Source organism: Monodelphis domestica, chromosome 4 (genome assembly GCF_027887165.1).
Source record: "Monodelphis domestica isolate mMonDom1 chromosome 4, mMonDom1.pri, whole genome shotgun sequence".
In the NCBI taxonomy this organism is placed as follows: Eukaryota; Metazoa; Chordata; class Mammalia; order Didelphimorphia; family Didelphidae; genus Monodelphis; species Monodelphis domestica.
This window is the reverse complement of record NC_077230.1, coordinates 250,830,673-250,855,345: the sequence shown is the minus strand read 5'-3', so window position 1 is coordinate 250,855,345 and position 24,673 is coordinate 250,830,673. Positions and strand designations below refer to the sequence as shown.

Genomic DNA, 24,673 nt, shown 5'->3' with positions numbered 1-24,673 from the left:
CAAAATGATGAATATTGGAGGTGACAAGGGAAAATGGGGACACTAAGGCACTAGTGGTAGAACTGTGAATTGATCCAGCCATTTTGAAGAGCAATATGGGATTATGCTCAAAAAAATTATACCTTCTGATTCAGTAATACCACTAAGGTGAGCAAGGAAAGAGATAAAGAGACTATATTTTCTAAAATATTTATAGTGGCTCTCTGTGGTGGCAAAGAAATGAAAATTGAAGAGATGTCAAATCAATTTGTGAATACCTGAACAAGTTGTATCATGTGATTGTGATAGAATATTACTGTACCATAAGAAATGACAAGCAGGTTAGTTTTTGAAAAACAAGGGAAGCCCCTACATGAAATTATGAAGAATGAAATGAGAAGAACTAAGGGAACATTATACAAAGTAACAAATATTGTTTGAAGAAGTACTTGTATTCTTCCAACCCTAAAGAAAGAACTAATAAATTGAAATAAGCAAGATACACACACACACACACACACACACACACACACACATATATATATATATATATATACATCAATCTTTTTGTTAAATGTTGTCTTCTTCAGTAGGGAGAAGTCAAAAAGGAAGGGAGATAACTGAGTGTTTTCATGTATGATTACATCTTAAAAGAAATACAATATACCCAGGTATATAAAGAAATATATATTTCAAAAAATACCCCTACAAAATAAGTCATTGAACAAATAATAAATTAATTACTGAAGGTAAAAACAAAACCTTGAGATAATATAAGATAGATTCAGAAATTAATTTTGTCAATCATTGTGAACAAGGATATGGCCAAAATCGAGGGAAATCTGAAAGTTGAAGAAAATGTTTCTGGAGAGACAAATGGAACATTCAGGACTTGTGGGGTATGGGAGAGTTGCATGAAGATTCAAAAAGAAAACTGTTGGAGCCTGAGGGAGACTTTCTGGTCTTCTTATCTAAGTCTCTGAAAGAACTGGATAGGAAAGAAATTCTTCTCAAACCCTTTTTTGCCTGACGGAGTTGAATGAAGTTCCTTGCCCAACTGAAGACAACCCTTGGTCTATAATTTTCCTTTAGGGGAACTCAAAGCTATATTCCTTGAAGAGAGATTTTGATCAAGCCCTCAAAAGTTGCCATAGGAAAGAGATAGCTGGGATCTCCTTCTTTCCCTTTCCCCTCTCCCTTCCTTCTCAACATAAATTAGATAACTTTAAATTACAACAGAACTGACTTGGAGTCTATGTAATAGGAGGGGGATTTTCAATTCCTCATAAGGAGAAAGCTGTGAGGGGTAGACTTACCCTCTGGTCTGGATTGACTAACTCCATTAAAGTTGCCCAGCTTAGTGGAGGAAGAGAAAGTGCCACCAAGAACTCAGTCCTCAAAAACAGCTGCTCTCTGGTCCCTTCATCTTCTAAGTCCCCCTATCATTACTACAGCATTCAAAGATAAAAAATAATTCTATTAATACATAGCTTTTTAAAAAAGAAAATAAAATGATACTTCCAAATTATTTGTATGACAAATATCTTCTTAAGATTTAAATTGGTACTGCAAAAGAGATATAAAAGCCTATATGACAGTATCTCTAATGAAACTGGTGAAAATTAATAATAAAAACATTATAATATCCTGTCACAAATGCCATATACTACCAAAGAGTTGGGAATGTAAGTTTGGTTTATTAAGGGGGAAATGGTAAATATTTGGTATTGAGCATATTAATAACAAAGACAGTATAATAAGATGATTGCATCAATAGATGAAGAAAAGTCTTTTAACAAAGTCCCATCCCCAATTTTGCTTAAAACAATGAAAAACATAAGAATAATTAGGCATTTTTTTAAACTACAAGATAATTTATTTGAAATCAAGAGTCCAAATAATAAAATAATGAATTATTTTCAACATGATTAGAGACAAATCTAAATTGTCCATGCTTTCTACATTATTTAATAGCATCTGAGAAATGCTGGCTATGATGTTGTCATGGGGAAAGCATCAAGCAAATAAAAATGCAAAAAAATATTAACTAATTATTTTTGTATATTTGATGATTTAATTAGAATTTGAAGTGTTTTTTCTAATTTAAAGAAATAAAATAAATCCATACATATGTAAACATTTATTTAGTTATAAGAAAAAGCAACAGAAAGAATAGAAAGATAACTTCCATGTAAAATAAGTATAGAATAAATAAAATACTTGGAAGTTTGCTTGTCAATACAGACAAAGGAACTTAATTTGAGAAATAATGATTTATGGTTATGAACATAATGTTTTAAATTATATTACTATTAATGATATACATATATATATTATATATTATATGTTATCTATCAATTTACCTATTTTTTCACACAGTAATTAATTTACCAAAAGATTACTTTCTAAAGCTTTAAAAATATTTTAAAAATATTCACTCAAACAAACAAAAAGTCAACAAACTCAAGGGAAATATTTTTTTTTAAAAATCACGAATGTCATCTGCTACACTGGGACTTCTACCAGCCCTTTTGGAAGTCAGGATTCAAGGTAGACCTGCTGGCCTTTAGTCACAAGACTTAATGGTGAGCATCCTGACAGTGCATAAGTATAGGCAAGGAGTTATATTTTTATATTAATTTCAAACATTACTCTTTGACAATTCAGTAATTCAGTGCCAATTATTCATGTGAAGTCATGCAAAACATTTCTAAATTAATTATTTTGGGGGGAAATCAAGAAAAATAAAGTGAAAAAAGTGTGCTTTCATCTCTACTCAGGGTTAATCAGTTCATTCTCTGGAATTGTGTAACATTTTTGATCCTGAATCATTTGCAACCTTTTTAGATCATTACAAGGATTAGGGTATGTAAGGCTTTCACAATTGATCACTATGATAATATTGTGGTTACAATGTTCTCCTGGTTATGCTTATTCAACTTTGTATCAGTTCTTATATATCTTTCAAGATTTTTATAAATAAATATTTCAAATAAAAATAAAATAAATGAATCCCTCAAACACAGTATCCTGAAGATACTCAAGAGAGGTTGGTAATGAAGCAAGATGTTCTTGAGTGGTTTAAAAGAAAAGTGAGTGAAAGTAGGAGCTGAATCCAACATGGCAGAATAAAAGGAATAATCCTGCCAAAATCTCCCAACATTCCTCTCAACCAATGTTAAAAAAAACCATTCTGGAACAACATGACTAATAAAAGGTTAGGGGAAAAAATTAAAAGCCCAAATGAATTAAGTTAGGAAGGAGAATGGTCTATGACCTCTCTGGGGTGATGAATGACCCAGAGGACAAAAGAACAGTAATTCAATCAGTGAGGTTTGGGGACTATAGTGTTGCCAGCAATAGTTATAGCAGCAGCAACAATTCCAGGGATTCTTCTCCCAGAGAAAATAAAGGGATTGGATAACAGGTGAGAGAAAATACAGATTACTGTGGAAGTGGTAAAAGCAGACCTGGGACCCTCCAGGAAAGGTCTGTGCTAATTAATCAGTTACAGGTGGGTGTTTTTATACACAAAAGTCAATTTTTCCTTTTTCTTTGATCTATATGAGGTAAATACCAGGAAATGGTATTGCTGTGGCAAATAGTAATTTTATAGCCCTTTTGACAAAATTCTCTATTGTTCTCAGTTGTTGGATCAGTAAATAACTCCATCAAGATGACAGTAATTTATTTTTCCACATCTATTTCGGAATTGTCTACTCCCTTTATGGTCATATTAATCCAGCCAATGAGGAAGAGGTGTTAGGTATGTTGTTTTAATTTACATTCTCCAATTATGAGTGTTTTGGTGAATTTTTATATGACAATTGATAATTTTATATCTTCTTCTGAAAACCAGCTGCTCTTCTTTTGAGCACTTATCAGTTCTTGAATGACTCTTATTTTTAGGAATTTGACTCATTTCCCTGTTTATTTGATGAATAAAACCTTAATAACATAAGTGTTCTATACTCTCATTTCCTATATTGCTTCTAATTTTGGCTAAATTGATTTTATTTGTGAAAAAAAAAACTTTCTTTTAAATATCATGTAATCAAAATGATCTACTTTGCCTCCCTTGATCCAAGCTTCTGGCTTGGTCATAAGATTTTCCACTATCCAAAGAATGGGCAAGTAATTTTTGAGATACTCCCCTAATTTGTTTATCATATCACCCTTTAGATCTAAATCATGTACATATTTTGATTTTATCTGGCTATACAGTGAGAAATGTTTTGTTTATGCCTAGTTTCTGCCAGACTGATCTCAAGTTTTCCCAGTATTTAACCCGTATTGTTGTAAAATAGTGTATTCTTGCCCCCAAAGCTTGGATTATTGTGTTTACAAAATGCTAGATTAAAATGATCACTATCTAAATGGTTAAAGTGATCTATGATTTTATTCCTTAGCCAATACTAGAGCATTTTGTTGATTACCACTTTGTAATAGAGTTTGAAATCAGGTACGGCTAATAAGTTTTACTTCATATTATTTTATTGATTAACTTGATATTCTTGAACTTTTTTTCAGATAAATTTTGTTTTTTTTTTCTTCTAGATCTATAAAATAATGCTTTGGTAATGTAAAAATAAGATGCTGGCAGACCTTTTTGTGTAAAGATCTGGCTTTATTGTACCAGAGAAATCATCCATCCTCCCAGTTCAAAACCTCAGATACTATTCTGTAAAACCCACACACTTTTCACTTTCCTGTAAGAAGGAAGATTATGAGACTGGCCATAAATTAATAATTTTATTAAATCAAAAGTAGTAGGGGAAAAATGGAAAATTAGGTGAGAGATATATAGGTTATTTTCCTTGCTGCTCCATTTAGCTTGCTCTTCTGTGGGTATGATTAGGGCCCCCAAGCCATGCCCAGAGAGAAATCCAGGAAACAATGAATATGGATGAGAAGAGAAGGGGGTGGGTGGGGGGTGGGGAGTTGTGGGAGGAGGTGGTTGCAGTATTCTGGGAGTCTGGGAGTCACCAGAGCCAAGGGCCACTTCTGAGCAGGGGAGGCAGTGCTGGAGTAGCATCCATGAGTGCAGAGATAAAGTTGGGGCTCTTGTTTTTGACATTGGCTCCTATACAGTGAGAGCTGGCTATGCTGGTGAGGACTCCCCAAAGCTTGATTTTCCCACTGCTATTGGTGTGGTACTTGAAAGGGATGATGGGAGCACATTGATGGAGATAGATAGGAATACAGGCAAGCAAAGAGGTCCAACTTATTACACAGATACCAATGTGCTGTGTGTTCCAAGGGAGAATATGGAAGCAATATCACCTTTGAAGAATGGAATGATTGAAGATTGGGACAGCTTCCAAGCTATTTTGGATCACTCTTACAAGATACATGTCAAATCAGAAGCCAGCTTGCACCCTGTTCTAATGTCAGAAGCACCATGGAATACCAGAGCAAAAAGAGAAAAACTGACAGCTGATGTTTGAACACTATAACATTCCTGCATTCTTCCTTTGTAAAACTGCGGTTCTTACTGCATTTGCCAATGGTTGTTCTACCAGGCTAGATTTGGATAGTGGAGCCACTCATACCACTGCCATTCCAGTCCACGATGGTTATGTCCTTCAGCAAGACATTATGAAATCACCTCTTGCTGGAGACTTTATTACAATGCAATGCAGAGAACTGTTCCAAGAAATGAATGTAGAACTGATCCCTCCATACATGATTGCATCAAAGGAGGCAGGTCATGAAGGATCCCCAGCATATTGGAGGAGAAAAGAGAAGTTGCCACAAGTTACAAGGTCTTGGCATAATTACATGTGTAATTGTGTGATCCAAGATTTTCAAGCTTCTGTACTGTGAGTGTCAGATTCAACTTATGATGAACAAGTGGCTACACAGATGCCTACAGTTCACTATGAGTTTCCCAATGGCTACAGTTGTTTCGTAATGAGTGACTCAAGATTCCTGAAGGGTTATTTGACCCATCTAATGTGAAGGAATTGTCAGACAACACAATGTTGGGAGTCAGTCATGTTGTTACCACAAGCTTTGGGATGTGTGACATTGACTTTAGACCGGGACTTTATGACAATATGTTAGGGGCGGGAGGAAACATTCTGATAGTGTTTCACTGACAGACTGAATCAGGAGCTGTCTCAGAAGACACCTCTGAGTATGAGATTGAAATTGATTGCAAATAACACCACAGTGGAAAGGAATGGCAATTTACTTCATGGATTGGTGGCTCAATTCTAGCCTCTCTGGGTACCTTCCAGCAGATGTTGATCTCCAAACAAGAGTATGAAGAAGGAGGAAAACAATGTGTAGAAAGGAAATGCCCTTGAAACTAGTTCTGAAAAAACTGTGGCCTTCCCTATGATCCCTTATGTTTCATAGCTTTAGTATACTCAGGAACAAAAATGAACATCTTTTGTAGACTGTTTATACATTTTTACATACTTCAATTTCCAGTGAACAAATTTTAAAGCCTTTAACTGGCCATATAACTTAAAGTGAGTTTTTGCCTTCATTGTAAAGCAATAACTCCTATAAGCATTTTATAATTTTGTATAAATATCTATTTTCTCTAAATATTTTCATTTCAGTAAATTGTTTTCAACACTCCGATTAGTATACTGATTTTCAAATGATTGGTAGAATTGATTTTTACTGACTAGTAAAACTTATTGCCTATACCTTTACCTCATACTTGCAAAACGAAATAATAAAGATTTCTATTAAGAAAGAAAAAAAAGTGAAGAGAGCAAAATCTGCTCTTGCCTCAGTTTATCAAGATTTTTCTCTGCCCACTAAATTTTTCACATCACATCTCGAGAGCCAACTGTGACTTTTTATTTTGCCTGTGTCAAGCAGGGCAGCAGTTCAGTGAACATCCACCCTGCCCCCTATCTCATGATCTCTTGACTCTATTGCTGCCTTTATCTGGCTGCCATTCTGAATGCATGACCCAATCCATTCAATGCTTTCCTTCACACATTCCTATTTTCCCTCATCCTCCTACATGCAGGAAGTGCCCAGTATTTTTGGTGTAGGATTTCCATTCTTCCATCTTGCTCCTTCCAGTACTTCTGTGGCTCCATCAGCTGTAGCTTCTAGTCATAGTCTCTAGAAGACCTCTTGTTTCCTGTGTGAACTGGTTTTCCTAAGGTATATTGCTGAATGAATTGACACTTATAATTAATATAGAAACTCACTTATGATTTACATAGCAACTCACTTATGATAAATATAACACATGTGACTATATAATGACACACATGATTATTCTAACAGACTACTCACATTAAGTTATAACTCCAGTATTATCCTGGGTCTACATTCTTAATCTGGTTATATACCCAGACTTTTGCCTGGTACTAAATTCTTACTATTAAATCACACTGTTACATTTCTAAAAATCACACTCCAAAAATTAGTTAGCTATTAATGATTGATTTTCTGATTATAGTAATGTAATTGGTATGACATTAGATAGGTAATTAATTTCCATAAAATTGCCATTTTTATTATATTGGTGTAGTCTATTCAGAAAGAATTGAATTATAATTTCTCCAATTGTTCTGATCTTTCTGTGAAAAAATGTTAGTGATCATGTTCAAATGTTCTTAACTTCGTCTTGATGGGTAGTGTATTAGCAGGGAATCAGGAACCAAAGCTTGAAAGGCCTAAGAGAGAGAGGGGCCAGATAAAAAAGAAACACTATTTCCTCTTCTTCTCACAAGGGAAAGTGATATTTTTGATCAATGTCCAGAGTTAAAGGTAAGAATGAAATCCCCTTCAGTTTCTGGTTTCTGTTTTCTTCCCTTGATAGATATTATCTTGATCCCCTTAGTACATTAGAAGAATAAGATGTTCAGTTTCTTCTGGATTAATGAGATCTCTTTATTCTTTTGGTATTTAGGAATGATAGGTTTAGGGAAGAGGGAGAATTAGGAAGTCCCTAATTCTATTTTAAACTAAATTCCCTTCAGGTTTGAGGGCTCAGGTCTGGGGACCTAAGTCCCTGAGGAGATTGTGGAGTCAGGCTGTTGTATTTTCCTGATATAGAGAGATATTCAATTATTGAAGAGATCAATGGAAAATCTTCTTGGGTGTATTGTCTCTTATCTTCCCCAAAGGAAAAAAGCCTCTATCCACCACTACTGAGAAAGGATGGCTAATCTGATTTCTTCAGATAGATGAGGGATCTCAGTAGATTGAGCTCAGCAAGATGCTCCTCTTACTTCAGGTTTAAAAAGAGGAAGGAGAAGAATCCCCTCTCCAACTACTCTTAAGCTCTTTCTCAGGTGAAATTGTCCCTAACTAGTCTCAGCTACAGAAATTGGCAGGCAGCTAGGTTGTTCAGTGGATTGAGAATGTGAATTTCAAAACTATTCCACCCTAATCAGACCATTCTTTAGAAAATCTGATTTAGCTATTTCCTGATCAATAACAATAGAGATACTTGGAATAATAGAACCAGGTCTTGGAAACCCACATTCTCAACCCTACTCAGTGTAACAAGATTAGGAAGGGCTACATCAAACTCAAGATTTAATTATTTAAGAAAATGGCCTTCAACAGACATGTGCAAAGAAAAGGCCAGACCTCTGGGCGGTCCTAAGTCAAACTTGAGCCACCATTGGCACCATTGGCAGATGCAGGAAGTGAGGTAGAGAATAGCCTCAGGAGTTCTTGGGACTTCCTGGGAGGAGGGCTAGAGTTCAGTTCGATTCTGGAGCTTGAGCTTGGAGAGGCCCCACAGACAGCTTTTCTTCAGACTGGTCATGTGAGTGATAAGGACTGACCCCTTTCCCTGCCTTGGCTCTCCAAGGCCTTAAAGCCCACTTTGGCTCAGCCTAAGCCAGAGTGGTTCTGAGTTAAACTTCTTTCCTCCTCTCCATCTATCTCTCTCTTTCCCTCTAATATTTTCTTCCTCCTGTTGTAATTAAATCACCATAAAAATTTGTCAGTTGACTTAGGTATTTTATTATTTGGGATTTCCCTAGGCGACCAGTAAAATTTAGATTTTTTCAGTCTCAACCATAATTTTCACCCTTTACAAGAGGCAGGCTAAGATGGAATATCTTGGGTTCAATTCTGGCATCAGAGACTTCCTAGCTGTGTAACTCTGGGCAAATCATATTACCCCTATTTCCTAGCCCTTATCATTCTTATTCATAGAACCAATATATGCTATTTATTCTGAGATAGAAGGTAAGGGTTTAAAAAAATAGAGAAAAAATATTAGTGAAATCTGATAATAGTATTCCATTCCTTCTAGGTTCTTAATTTAGATTGATGAGAAAAGTGGAGCTAGGCTTGATGACGTTTTTCCAAATATCTGTAATCTACCCTAAACTGACAGGTACAATATGCCTTCATCACAGGTTAAATGGGGTTGTGGTAAGGGAACCTGGTATAATACAGAACTCCCATTTCCTTCATCTTTATTGTTAAATGAGAAATATCTTTTAGCCCCCTGAGAATGAATATATGCAATTATTTTAGTAATTGTAAGGATTTCCATTTGGTCCTACCCAAAATCACATGCCTATAAGTTTCTAAAAGGACTCCCACAAATACTGAGCCCATAGCATCTATTACTTCCATGGACCATTCTCTGAAGCCTCCCCAATGGATCAGAATTTATCTGGATCTTTGGAGGATACCTCAGACTTGAATGTGACTGAAGAGCTCCTATGGCCTAGATGCTTAATTTTCCAGTAGAGATTTTGCAATCAATAGCCACAGGCTGAAAATCAATCAGTGTCTTTTCAACTCATTACAGGAGCCACACCCAAATATTCCTCCAAAGAATGGTGTCATTCCTGATATACCTACCTAGCAGGGTGACTTCTCCCATTCCCAGACTATCTATTTGCAATGAAAGCATAATTTGCCAAAGCCATTACTATTCCAACACTCTGCTCAAACTTTACCAGTTCACCAGACCACACCTAAATACTTTTACTTACTTAATGGGGAAACCCATTCACAAAATCTAAACATGTTAAAATGTGACTCTACTCAGAAGACTATATATAATTGCCATAGAAACGGCCTGAATATAGGTTTTTAGTAGGCATTGGCATGCTCCCACTACAAATGAATTTGATCTAACAAGTTGATTTCATTACAGGAACCACAATTTCTCTTTTCCAGGTAAAAAGACAAACAGAGACATAGCTCAATCAAGTTTTACAAAATCACTTAAAAGAAGTAGAGACTTTTTAGAAAGAAAGAAAGGTGAGAACAGCCAAATAACTCAGTTGGTAGAGAGCTAGGATCTGGAGAAGATAGGTCTTAGGCTTGAATCTGGTCTCAGATACCTCTTAGCTATGTATCTTACAACCAAAGGAGAAAGTGAAAGAATATGATGATTACCTGAAAGTATCCAAAATCAAAACTCTCAGTAACAATATAGCTATATAGAGTGAGAAGTAGTAATAGATTAGTGTATTATTCTCAATATATTTGTGGTTAGTAATAGTAGCAATCTTAGTCATTTCAGATCAATATTCCTGAAACTCCAAGTAAATGTTAAGTTTGAATCACTAGCTTGTTACATAAAGATTCCCTTTCTCCTTCTCATTCCCCTTCCCTTTTCCCTCTTCCTCCTTCCATCTCCCAATTTCTCACAAACTCTTTAATTAATACTCTTTTGCACAGGTGGAGGGCATTATATTAGTTTTCTATAAATTGGGAGTTCATTTGTATATCTTCTGGGCCTTGCCTGTGAGTCTGACTCATGTGCAATGCCCTTGTCCTTTGCACAATAAGCAATAAAGCTACATCTGTCTCCATCTTATGTTGGCCTCTTTGATTATTTGAGTGATTAAAGGGGTTACATCTTGTTATATCAAGAAACCCAGATATCAACTCCAGACAAGAAGAATAAGAAAAATTGAATACAAATGGATATGGCATAGATAATAAAATCAAATTGATTCATAATTTGTATGAAGAGAATATTTGTTTAATACCAACTTGGCAGGATATCTTCATGGTTTTCTTCTCTTTAACATTTTTATCAATGACTTGGATAAAAGGATTATATGATATCTTCAGTAAATTCTGAATTGAGATAATGATGAGATGGATATCTAACACCAAATGATATTAAGGATATAAAATATCTTGAAAGATGGAATCTTACAAACTGAAATTTTGTAATAATAGTTTAAAATATTAATCATCTATTTTCTTTTTTATCCCCAAAATTTCCAATTATGGGGATTTTTTTCTAATTTATTTTATATAAAGAAGCAGAACAGACTGAAGAACAATTTTTGAAAGTATGATGATCATTGATTAGGTTCATATATAATTTGAATTAACATTTCAGTTCATCAATAGTGTATTTATCCTTTAAATATTCATGTTTTCTTTTATATTAATATAAACATTTTATAGGCAGGAATTGTTCTTATTACATCATCATATCTCTAGTACCTGGCACATATCAAGTATTAATAAATCCATCTTAATTTATTGTTCAGTAGGAAAAACTATATAACCTCTAACAGCATTATTTTAGCTAATCCCATTACTGACTCTACATGCGGTTAAAACAAAAAAATTCAAAATACTGAATGGATTATTGGCTAAATTGACTATAAATAAGTTTCACTTAGTTTTCAGAAAATAACCCTCTGCCCTAGATGACTAAATTTCAAAGAAATCAATTAAATCTGAAGAACTGGAAATTCACTCTGTCAATCTAGTCACTCCTAAAGATGATAAATTCTTAAGTACCCTTCAATAACCCTAACCTCTGGCTATCCAGTGAATTCATATAATCTGCCTCCTTGCCCTATGGCTTTCTAAATATATCTATGCACCCTAATTTCTATAGTACAGCAGGCAGTCTCAGATCTTTGGGTCTGTCTTCCTCTTTGGGAATATAATAGTCTAAGGGTGGTAGCTGTGTGGTATTGCTTGATTATATTTTCCTTGCCCTGATTAAACACATGTTAATAAAAATATTCTGGGAGTTTTGAATTTTTTTAAGGTTGACATTACAATAAGATATGTAGAGGCTTGATCTAAGGGAGAATGACCTAATAATTCAACTAGGTTTTTGCATACACTAAAAGTAAACCAGTATTTTTATTCCAATACAAACCCAACAATGTACTTCTCTTTTTCTTCTAGGTGATATAAAAGTGACTCAAAAAGTTCTCAAAGGCTGTGACAGTGAAACATAACTTGACACAGTAAATATTATTCTAGAAGACCTTTAATTCTATGTAGGCAAGTGAAAGCATACCCAATAAAGCTTCCTTTTTTGATATTAAAATTACTGGTACTGTATCTGAATAACATGCTGGTCTATTATCTTTGATCTTCTTTTAATAGAAAATCTTTAAAGTTTCTAATAAATTTCCAAGAAACTAATGACTTCCACTGAGATATTTTTATTGTTATTGATTTTTCAAGGGAGGGTCATGATCAACTCAGAGGGGCAACCCAATTTTCTGGAAACTAATTAGAGTAATGACTAGACTCAGAGCAATCTCTTGATAAATCCAATTATGAGCAGTATGTCTTTCTCCACCCAGGCACACATTGAATTATTATAGGAAAAGACATTATATCTAAAGACAAATTCCTAATATTAACGTTTCTATAGGTTTATTTTATTTATTTATTTATTTTTAGACTCTTACCTTCCATCTTAAAATCAACATTGTGTATTGGTTCCAAGGCAGAAGTGCTAGTAAATGGAGGTTAAATGACTTGCCCAGGATCACACAACTAGTCAGTGTCTGAGGTCAGATTTGAACCTAGGACCTCCCATCTCTAGGCCTAACTCTGAAACCACTGAGTCATCCAGTTGCCCCATATAATTTTATTTTAGTAAAGAATAGAAATATTTACTTTGGGTTGTCTTTTGATATTCTCCTTTGTTTCTTAAAAATATAAAATTGTAAAGCAGAAATAGCTTGGATAAGAAAAAATTTAAATAGAAAGATCTCTCTGTCTCTGACTCTATCTCTTTATTTTGTCTATTTGTCTTTCCTTCTGTCTTTCCTTCTTTCACTCCTCTCTCTCCTGCTGCTTTTCCTTCTTTCTGTCAACTTTAAAACAAAACATTGCTCATATGAACCAATTTTATATATATGACTCTGTAAGAAAGATGCTATTTCACAGATAATATTCAAAAACACACAAATGTATGTGGAGTTTGTATCGACCCAAGGCAGACATCCCATCCACTCACCCACTCAAGAGATATAAAGAGGATACATACCTGTATATTGTTTTTAAAAAATGGAGAAGGGGATGAATGAGCAACATAGGAAAAATCTGCCTAGGCACAAAAAAATGTGATGTTAATCTTTTGGAATCTACTGGGATGTAACTTCAATGACATAGAGGAAACCATGGGTGTTATGGGAAAGAAAGTTTTGTGATGAGAGAGTGAATACTCCTTCTTGTCCGAGGAATTACAATTCAGACTTCTTAAGGAAAGAAAATGTATATTCAAGGATGTTACAGATAATGTAGTGTCGTTGATGGAGAAGCCAAAACAGTATTTCAAGTAACTAGTTTCATTATGGTTCTGGGAAGTTGTTCTTGGAAACTCTTTGCGCTCCCTCAGATTATTACTCCCATGAGTGTTCCAGGGGAAAGGGAAGGGGAGGAATGCAAAGATCCTCATTACACCTGCATAATATTCCCTCTCCTGTTTGTCAGAATTTCAAGTTTGTTTGAGGGCTTGAGTATCTTTTCTTAGCCTTGCAAATTTTTATCAAAGGGAATAAAACCTTCAAAATCGAACTTGCTAGATTTTATCAACTGGGTGTAGCTGGAAAGTTACAGGTAACATATACTTTTCTAGCAAAAGCATAATATCTAAAAAAATTCAAATATAAGCATATATAAGCCTTACAAAGGCTATTAGGAATCCGTTACCATTTTACATTTTCCCTATCCCCTCATTCCCCTTTTTGACCGACAGACTATTTACTCTCAATAACTAATGAGGAAAAACTTGGTGGAAGACAATTTTTTGTCATAATCTATTGCAAATATCTCAACATAATATATATGAAAATATTCAAAGAAAGAAAAAGAGCTTCATGTATAGATAACAATAAAACAAAATGTCAAAGTAATATAATAAATAATATCAACATTAACATTAAGTCTTTTTGCATTTTTATAGCCCATCCCCAACGTCCACAAATTTCACTTCAGATCTCAGATGTCCTGCGTAGTTATTTCAGCGTCAAGAACATCCTTCTCTTAAATATCCTGGGAGAGGACTCCTACCCGGTAAATTTCTTCTTTGGTTTTAAGTTACATAAAAAGGTTCCTTAGTTGTTTCTGCTAAAATCTTATACAAAGAAGTTCTCAATACAAATTGATGAAACTTTTAAAATTTTACTTCTCTAATAATTAGTTGAGGTGGTAAAAACCATCTAAAATGTTGTAATTTTTATCTTAAGAACAGAGAAACCAGTTATAATTCAGAGATTTTAGGTTTTAACATGCCCATTAGAATCATTTACATTTAACATTCACTATTATCAAACTCTTGCTTTCTCAAAACTTTCTATTCCAATTCATATAGGAGGATCATATTCTAGGGATAATCTAATCATATATAAAAACATAAGACACAACACTTTTTGCAAATAAATGATCAGGTTCAATGATTACACAAATGAATTAACTTATAAGAGACTGATTGTACTCCAATTTAGAGAAAGATTTTGGTGGGGTATATATACACTTAAAGTATTTCCCAATAATATAAATAGAATAGTATGTACCTAATATGTTGCTTATAATAAAATATATTCAGTTGTTAACCCAATTCAAATGTACTTATTCTTATACATGACTGTGTTAACAGGCTAATTACAATTCCAAATAATAATTTACTTCAGTTGTTTTGGATATGGAGTGAATACATATTCAGATTGAAAAGACTATACATATTCAACTCACATATTGACATTTCACTTACATCTTCTATTAGTCACTTTCTCTGATTATAGAAATCTGCTGTAGAAGAAAAAGCAAGGATAGGATTATAATCCAATCAAACTTGCCCCTTTAGAACTAAGCCTTACAGACATTGATTGAGTTACCACATATTCACCAGCATCTTTAACTTTGAATTCAGGTAACAGTCAGAGTTGACAATCAACCATAGACCAAAAAATGCACCTCTAAGATAAACAGAAATAATCAGTTGGGAATATTACTATTTAAAAATATAACAAAATTGGGAACAGAAATGAGAAGAGTCCACCTCAGTTACATTGAATTGTTTCTTTAACTTTTCCCAGATACAGTTAAGATGGCGGCTTAGAGAAAGCTAAAGCTCAGATCTCCGGAAAACCCTTCCCGACCGATCTCAAACTATAAGCTCCTAAGGCACCGAAATTCAAAACGATCAACAGCACAGACCCTGGGAACCCTCCTCCTGGACCTGGACCCAGTTCAAAAGGTATGGCTCCCCTCAAAAGCCAGAACCCGAGATCACTCGGACCTCAGGGGTAGGAGCGCAGAGTCCAAGGCTCCTGGAAGCCGCAGCCCGGCATGCTCAGAGAGCAGGGTCCTCGGAACAACAACCCTCAGGGCCTTTTTTCCAAGTCCCAGTGAAAGTTACTGACTGGGGCTCCCGCTGCAAAGAGCAGGTCGAAACAACAGCAACCCTCAGGGCGGGCAAGACAGCCTCACGGGCTGGATCCTGCTATCCAAGTCTCAGTGAAAGTCCCTGCCCTCGGAGCTTGGGGAAGCTGCAGCCCATCCCCCCGCAGGCCAAACAAATCAGCCTCACGGCCAGCTATTCTGAAGGCAACTTCCGGAAAGCGAGCCGGGGGGAGAGTGTGGCCTCGTGGTCCGACCCTTCCATTCCAGTTCCAGTGAGGCATATTCAGTTTAACCCAGGGAAAGCTCATAGACAATCTGCCCAGGACTAAAGCCTCTGAACAACAGACAGAGATAAGAAAAGCTAATCCTCCACATTCAGAGATGGCAAATTCCACAGAAGCACAGAAGCCCCAAAATACCAAAAAAAATAAGAAGAAAGGGGCGACTTTGGACACATTCTATGGAGCCACAATACAAAATACAGAGCAGATAGAAGAAGATATACAAGAAAATTCTCCAAAATCTTCCAAAGGAAATAGAAACTCTCCACAAACCCATGAAGAATTTGAATCAGAAATGACCAAAAAGATGGAAGCCCTCTGGGAGGAAAAGTGGGAAATAATGCAAAAGAAATTTACGCATCTACAAAACCAGTTTGACCAAACTGTAAAAGAAAACCAGGCTTTAAAGCAAGAACTAATAAAGCAAAGCCAAAACACCAAGAAATTAGAAGAGAACATCAAATATCTCACGGACAAGGTGATAGATCTGGAAAATAGAGGGAGAAGAGAAAATTTAAGAATAATTGGACTCCCAGAAAAGCCAGAAATAACTTTTCCCAGATAAAGACCTCTACTTGTGACACTCAGAATCACACTGCTTCTGAGTAATTTGTGGCTTCTTCCCTTAAGGTGAATAATTGATGTAATGATCCATCAGATAACTGTAACTGAATACAACAGATAATCATAAAAGAATAATATTGTTTGCAGTCTCAAGAGCTTTTAACTCTAATGTCAAGTTTCACTAACCATAGCTTAGGATAAAATACAATTAAACTGACTCTCATGAAGGTACAACAATAAAAGTTTACTAGTGCTCACATACATCTTGGGTATTTTGTTTAGTTCTCTTCCTCTTTCTATAAAATAATCCTGGCACAAAAAAACAATCATTAAAAACAATTTCTATCTTATAAACAGATATACATTTTCAGTAATCTAATTTCATTGTTTAGAAATTCCATAACAAAGCAAACTCCTTTCAGAGTTGATAATCTTTCTCACACGTACAGAAAATTTTCAGGTGAAGGAAACTATGTCATTTTTCTATTTAGCTTTTCCACCGAGTAATTATCATTGATTTTGGGTTAATTTTTCAATCTTTTTCAAATACTTACTGAGTCTCATCACTTGCCAAAAGACTTAACTGATGGAATTTTTTCCATAATATTAAAATTAGTCTACTTGTGAATTTTCTGGAGATCTCAGGCTTCTCCCTTCTTTTGTCCTTAAAAAGTTTTTTTTTTTTTTGTGATGGGGAAATAATACAGTTCTTAAAACTTAATTGAAAGGGCAGTGTCAAGATGGCAGCTTAGCTGAAACTTCTCTGACTATCCTTCCATACGAATATTTTAAAAGTGCTTTAAAAACTGCAAAAATCAACTACATCCTGTCAAGATGGCAGCTTAGAGAAAGTATTGTCCAAACTCTCCCTTAAACTGGGGAAATTGACTCTCTCCCTGCCTACCTTTCAAGTTGTGTCTAACAGGAGAGTCCTGTGGTTCTGTCTTGTTTTGGGGTTTGGATTTTTGCAGTTTTTTTTTAATTTTATAATATTTTATTTGATCATTTCCAAGTATTATTCATTAAAGACATAGATCATTTTCTTTTCCTCCCCCCCGCCCCCATAGCTGACACGTAAATCCACTGGGCATTACATGTTTTCTTGATTTGATCCCATTGCTTTGTTGATAATATTTGCATTAGAGTGTTCATTTACAGTCTCTCCTCTGTCATGTCCCCTCAACCGCTGTATTCAGGCAGTTGCTTTTCCTCGGTGTTTCCACTCCCATAGTTTATCCTTTGCTTATGAATAGTGTTTTTTTCTCCTAGTTCCCTGCAGATTGTTCAGGGACATTACACCGCCACTAATGGAGAAGTCCATTACCTTCGATTATACCACAGTGTATTATCCTCTGTGTACAATGTTCTCCTGGTTCTGCTCCTCTCACTCTGCATCACTTCCTGGAGGTTGTTCCAGTCTCCATGGAATTCCTCCACTTTATTATTCCTTTTAGCACAATAGTATTCCATCACCAACATATACCACAATTTGCTCAGCCATTCCCCAATTGATGGGCATCCCATCGTTTTCCAGTTTTTGGCCACCACAAAGAGCGCAGCTATACATATTTTTGTACAAGTCTTTTTCCCTATTATCTCTTTGGGGTACAAACCCAGCAGTGCTATGTCTGGATCAAAGGGCAGACAGTCTTTTATTGGCCTTTGGGCATAGTTCCAAATTACCATCCAGAATGGTAGGATCAATTCACAACTCCACCAGAATGTATTAATGTCCCAATTTTGCCACATCCCCTCCATAAAGTCCATTGATTGGATAAGCACAAGGGATATGGTCATAATTAATCTGTTTTGATGACTGCTGCTTTGTAATATAGTTTAAGGTCAGGGACTGCAAGGCCCCCATCATATGTGTTTTTTTTTCATTATTTCCCTGGATATCCTTGATCTTTTGTTCTTCCAAATGAACTTTGTTATGTTTTTTTCTAAATCAGTGAAGAAGTATTTTGGTAGATCAATGGGTATGGCACTAAAGAGATAAATAAGTTTGGGTAGGATGGTCATTTTTATTATATTGGCTCATCCTACCCATGAGCGGTTAATGTTTTTCCAATTGTTCAAGTCTAGTTTTAGTTGTGTGGAGAGTGTTTTGTAGTTGTGTTCATATAGTTCCTGTGTTTGTCTCGAGAGATAGATCCCTAAGTATTTTATTTTGTCTAAGGTGATTTTGAATGGGATTTCCCTTTCTAGTTCTTGCTGGTGAGCTGTGTTGGAAATATTTAGAAATGCTGATGACTTATGTGGGTTTATCTTGTATCCTGCAACTTTGCTAAAGTTGTTGATTATTTCAATTAGCTTTTTGGTTGAATCTCTAGGATTCTTTAAGTAGACCATCATGTCATCTGCAAAGAGTGATAACTTGGTCTCCTCCTTGCCTATTTTGATGCCTTCAATTTCGTTTTCTTCTCTAATTGCTACTGCTAGTGTTTCTAGTACAATGTCAAATAGTAGAGGTGATAATGGGCATCCTTGTTTCACTCCTGATCTTATTGGGAATGCATCTAGTTTATCCCCATTACAGATGATATTAGCTGATGGTTTTAGATATATACTATTTATTATTTTTAGGAATGACCCTTCTATTCCTATGCTTTCTAGTGTTTTTAATAGGAATGGGTGTTGTAGTTTATCAAATGCTTTTTCTGCGTCTATTGAGATAATCATGTGGTCCCCGCTGGTTTGCTTGTTGATGTGGTCAATTATGTGGATGGTTTTCCTAATGTTGAACCAGCCCTGCATCCCTGGTATAAATCCTACTTGATCATGGTGAATGATCCTTCTGATCACTTGCTGGAGTCTTTTTGCTAGTATCCTATTTAAGATTTTTGCATCTAAATTCATTAGGGAGATTGGTCTATAGTTTTCTTTCTCTGTTTTTGACCTGCCTGGTTTTGGAATCAGTACCATGTTTGTGTCGTAAAAGGAGTTTGGTAGAACTCCCTCTTTGCTTATTATGTCAAATAGTTTGTATAGTATTGGGATTAACTGTTCTCTGAATGTTTGATAGAATTCACAGGTGAATCCATCAGGCCCTGGGGATTTTTTCTTAGGAAGTTCTTTGATGGCTTGTTGGATTTCAATTTCTGATATGGGATTATTTAAGAATTCTATTTCCTCTTCTGTTAGTCTAGGCAGTTTGTATTTTTGTATATATATTCATCCATTTCTCCTAAATTGGTGTATTTATTGCCATATAATTGGGCAAAGTAATTTTTAATGATTGCCTTAATTTCCTCTTCATCGGAGGTGCTGTCCCCCTTTTCATCTTTAATGCTGTTATTTTGCTTTTCTTCCTTCCTTTTTTTAATTAGATTGACCAGTACTTTGTCTATTTTGTTTGTTTTTTCAAAGTACCAGCTTCTTGTCTTATTTATTAAATCAATAGTTCTATCACTTTCGATTTTATTAATTTCTCCCTTAATTTTTAGGATTCCTAGTTTGGTTTTCTGCTGGGGGGTTTTAATTTGATCACTTTCGAGTTTTTTTCATTTGCATTTCCAATTGATTAATCTCTGCTCTCCCTTGTTTGTTAATATAAGCATTCAGGGATATGAATTTACCTCTGATTACTGCTTTGGCTGAATCCCAAAAGGTTTGAAAGGATGTTTCGCCATTTTCATTTTCCTCGATGAAATTATTAATTGTTTCTATGATTTCTTCTTTAACTAAACGGTTTTGGAGTATTATATTGTTTAATTTCCAATTGGTTTTAGATTTGGTTTTCCTTGTACCATTACTAATCATTATTTTTATTGCCTTGTGATCTGAGAAGGCTGCATTCATTATTTCTGCTTTTCTGCATTTGTGTGCTATGTTTATGTGACCTAATGTATCGTCAATTTTTGTGAATGTGCCATGTGGTGCTGAGAAGAAGGTGTATTCCTTTTTATCCCTATTTATTTTTCTCCATATGTCTATTAATTCTAATTTTTCTGGGATTTCATTCACTTCTTTTACCTCTTTCTTATTTATTTTTTGATTTGATTTATCTAAATTTGATAATGGTTGGTTTAAGTCTCCCACTAGTATGGTTTTATTGTCTATTTCTTCCTTCAATTCTCCTAGTTTCTCCATTAGAAATTTGGGTGCTATATTATTTGGTGCATACATGTTGATTAATGATATTTCCTCATTGTCTAGAGTCCGTTTTAACAAAATATAATTACCTTCCCTATCCCTTTTGATCAGGTCTATATTTGCATTGGCTTTATCAGATATCGTGATTACCACTCCTGCCTTCTTTCTATCATTTGAGGCCCAGAAGGTCTTACTCCATCTTTTAATTCTGACCTTGTGGGTGTCAACCCGCCTCATGTGTGTTTCTTGAAGACAACATATGGTAGGGTTTTGGATTCTAATCCATTCTGCTATTTGTCTACGTTTTATGGGTGAGTTCATCCCATTCACATTCAAAGTTATGATTGTCATTTGTGGACTCCCTGGCATTTTGATAGCCTTCCCAAATTCTAACCTTTTCTTCTTCGGCTCTACCTTTTAGTCCAGTGATTTTGACTTTGAATCAGTCCCCCTTGTCCCCTCCCTTGATGTTTCCCTTTTTAGTCCCTCCCTTTTTGTTCCCTCCCCCTCCCCCCTCTCTTTCCCTCCCTTTTTGTTCTCCCTCTCCCCCTCCCCCCTTGGTTTTCCCTTCTCCCTACCCTTGTTGGGTAAGATAGAATTCAAGATCCCAATGGATCTGGATGTTTTTCCCTCTCAGAGTTGATTTCCCTGAGATTGAGTTTTAAGTAAAAAAAAAAAAAAAACCCTCTCTTCCTCTCCTTCTTATAGGAGTTTTCTTCCCCTCCCCTTCCCATGTGAATCTTTGTGTGAGAACGATTATTCTATTTGGTCTTTCTTTACCCCCTATTTATACATTACATTTTCCCCACATATTAGTATACATAGATTGATATAAATGTAGTCCTTATAGAAGAGAGTTTGAGTAAAAGAAGAAGATAACATTTTTCCCCCTTTCCTTAATATTTACCTTTTCAGGTATTCCTTGCTCTTTGATTTTCAGTATCAAACTTTCCACAGAGCTCTGGTCTTTTCTTTGCAAAAAGTTGGAAGTCTTCTATTTTGTTGAATGCCCATACTTTCCCCTGGAAGTATATAGTCAGTTTTGCTGGGTAGTTGATTCTTGGTTGGAGACCCAGCTCTCTTGCCTTTCTGAAGATCATGTTCCATGCCTTACGATCATTCAGAGTAGAACTTGCAAGGTCTTGTGTGACCCTGATTGGCATTCCTTTATATCTAAATTGTCTTTTTCTGGCTTCCTGTAGGATTTTTTCTTTTGTTTGATAGCTTTGGAATTTGGCAATTACATTCCTGGGAGTTGTCTTTTGGGGGTTTAGTGTAGAAGGTGTTCTGTGAGCTCTGTCAGTGGCTGTATTGCCGCCTTGTTCTAGAATCTCTGGGCAATTTTCTTTGATTATATCTTGTATCACCATGTCGAGTTTGGTGTTTATTTCTGGCTTTTCTGGGAGTCCAATTATTCTTAAATTATCTCTTCTCCCTCCATTTTCCAGATCTGTCATCTTGTCGGTGAGATATTTTATGTTCTCTTCTAATTTCTTGGTATTTTGGCTTTGCTTTATTAATTCTTGCTCTTTTACACGATCGTTGTCTTCCAGCTGCCTGATTCTGGCCTTTAAAGCCTGGTTTTCCTTTTCAGTTTCATCATACCGGTTTTGTAGATGTGTGAATTTCTTTTGCATTATTTCCAACTTTTCCTCCCAGAAGGCTTCCATCTTTTTGGTCATTTCTGATTCAAATTCTGCATAGGTTTGTGGAGAGTTTCCATTTCCTTTGGAAGGTTTTGGAGCATTTTCTTGTATATCATCTTCTATCTGCTCTGTATTTTGTATTGTGGCTCCATAGAATGTGTCCAACGTCGCCCCTTTATTCTTATTTTTTTTTTGGTATTTTGGGGCCTCTGTGCTTCTGTGGAGTTTGCCATCTCTGAATGTGGAGGATTAGCTTTTCTTATCTCTGTCTGTTGTTCAGAGGCTTTAGTCCTGGGCAGATTGTCGGTTCTATGAGCTTTCCCTGGGTTAAACTGAATATGCCTCACTGGAACTGGAGTGGAAGGGTCGGACCACGAGGCCACACTCTCCCCTGGCTCTCTGGGTCATGTTGCTTTCCAGAAGTTGCCTTCAGAATAGCTGGCCGTGAGGCTGTTTCGTCGGCCTGAGGGGGGGATGGGCTGTGGCTTCCCTGAGCTCCGATGGCAGGGACTTTCACTGAGACTTGGATAGCAGGATCCAGCCCGTGAGGCTGTCTTGTCCGCCCTGAGGGTTGCTGTTGTTTCGACCCTGCTGTCTGCCAGGGGGAGCTCCGAGGGCAGTGACTTTCACTGGGATTCGGATAGAAGGCCCTGAGGGTTGCTGTTGTTTCGACCAGCTCTCTGTGAGGGGAGCTCCGAGGGCAGTGACTTTCACTGGGACTCAGATAGAAGGCCCTGAGGGTTGTTGTTCCGAGGACCCTGCTCTCTGAGCCGGGCCGGGCTGCGGCTTCCCAGAGCCTTGGACTCTGCGCTCCTACCCCTTAGGTCTGAGTGATCTCGGGTTCTGGCTTTTGAGTGGGGCCTTACCTTTTGATCCGGGCCCAGGTCCAGGAGGGTTCCCAGGGTCTATGCTGTTGATCGTTTTGAATTTCGGCACCTTAGGAGCTTATAGTTTGAGATTGGTGGGGAAGGGTTTTCCGGAGATCTGAACTTTAGCTTTCTCTAAGCCTCCATCTTAACCGGAAGTCCACAGCTATTATTTCTAAGGTTGTTATTATTTCTTTTTTCACATAGCCAGCTCCTATTACATGGACCCTCTTTTCACAGTAAAGGCATGTTAATGATTTATCTGTGGAGTCCTGCAAAGGGGCTATTGTCTCTCCCTGACTTTTCAGTTGTCCTTTTAACATTATAATTTCTTTCTTTAAGCCTTCCACTGATTTATTCTTTTCCTCACTTCTTTTTGCATTTCCCTTATAAACATAGAGTGCTACTCTCCTCAATTCTTAGAGGTCCATAGAATCCCGATTCAGATAGCTAGTTTTAAAGTATTCTTTTGCCACTGAACAACAATTCTAAATGAATTTTCTATGTATTTTTCTAATATCCCTTTCTCTGGACAAATCAAAATACATACATACATACATACATACATACATACATACACACACACACACCACCATATATATATATTTCCCACATCAATAAGTCTGAAAGTCTGAACATAAACTGGGAAGGAGTCTCATCAATTTCTTGTTGTGTTCTTTCAAATTCTGACTATGAATTAGGTCTATTGGAGCAAGTTCTCATGACTGCCAATAATGCTTCTCTGGCCTGCTTTAGTTTTGTGTAATCTGATTCAACATTGTGGTTGCAGTGTGGATTTTCAATTGGCCAATAATTTGCTCCCCTACCTCACTTCTGATTAGACAGAGCAGAGAAATGACTTGATATTTCTCTCTGTTTTTCAGAATTTTTTCAAATAAATTTTCAATATACATCCAAGTGGGGTCAAAAGTTTTGAATATGTTCTCCAATTATTTAATAATCAATATTGGTTCTTCCTAAAATGAGGGAAAGTCTTCCTTGAATTTATTTAAATCTTTAGTACTGAAAGGGGTAAGATGTCTTATAGATACCAAGTTCCCATTTTTATTAAAAGTGGGTACTTCCCTTAAGGGAAATAAACTTCTATCTGAATTATCTGATATTTCTGTCTCTAGGCTTCTTGCTCCATTTTCAATGGGATAGGAAAGAGAAGGGGAAGCTGTGGACAAGCTGAGGGAGAAGGACTATTTGCCAGGAGTGCCAGAAGGATGAGAGGTAGGAGCAGTATGAGAAATGAATTGGGCAGGGTGGGAGGCAGCATGATTGAGGGAAGGGATGGGCTGCTTAGGAGTGGGGGGGGTTAAGGTAGTGAGGGCAAGGCAGGCAGCCTGGGTGGGGGATGGGCTAGAGCCAAGAGGGCATAGCAGACTGCATGGACGGGGGAGGAGTGGGTTGGGTAGTAAGGGGAGGAGGAATTTGGGTATGGGAGGGAGTGGTTTAAGAACTAGGAGCCAAATTGTGTAGAGCATGGTGGGACAGAGATTCTGAAAACAATGAAGTATAGAGAGATAAATCACTCCTTTTCTGGGATATTATTGAGTGCCTTTTAATGCTTTTCATAAAAGCTATTATATCCTCCAAACTTTCCTCCATAAACTCAAGCCAAGTTTTGTGTTCTGCATATTGTTGAATAGTGGAAGGA

The 24,673-nt window shown here is 36.3% G+C and overlaps 1 pseudogene; it reads left to right on the top strand.

Annotated features, from left to right (window-relative positions):
• The first annotated feature begins 800 nt into the window (after positions 1–800).
• On the top strand, positions 801–6,463 carry LOC100617793 (actin-like protein 6A; annotated as a pseudogene).
• Positions 6,464–24,673: the final 18,210 nt, after the last annotated feature.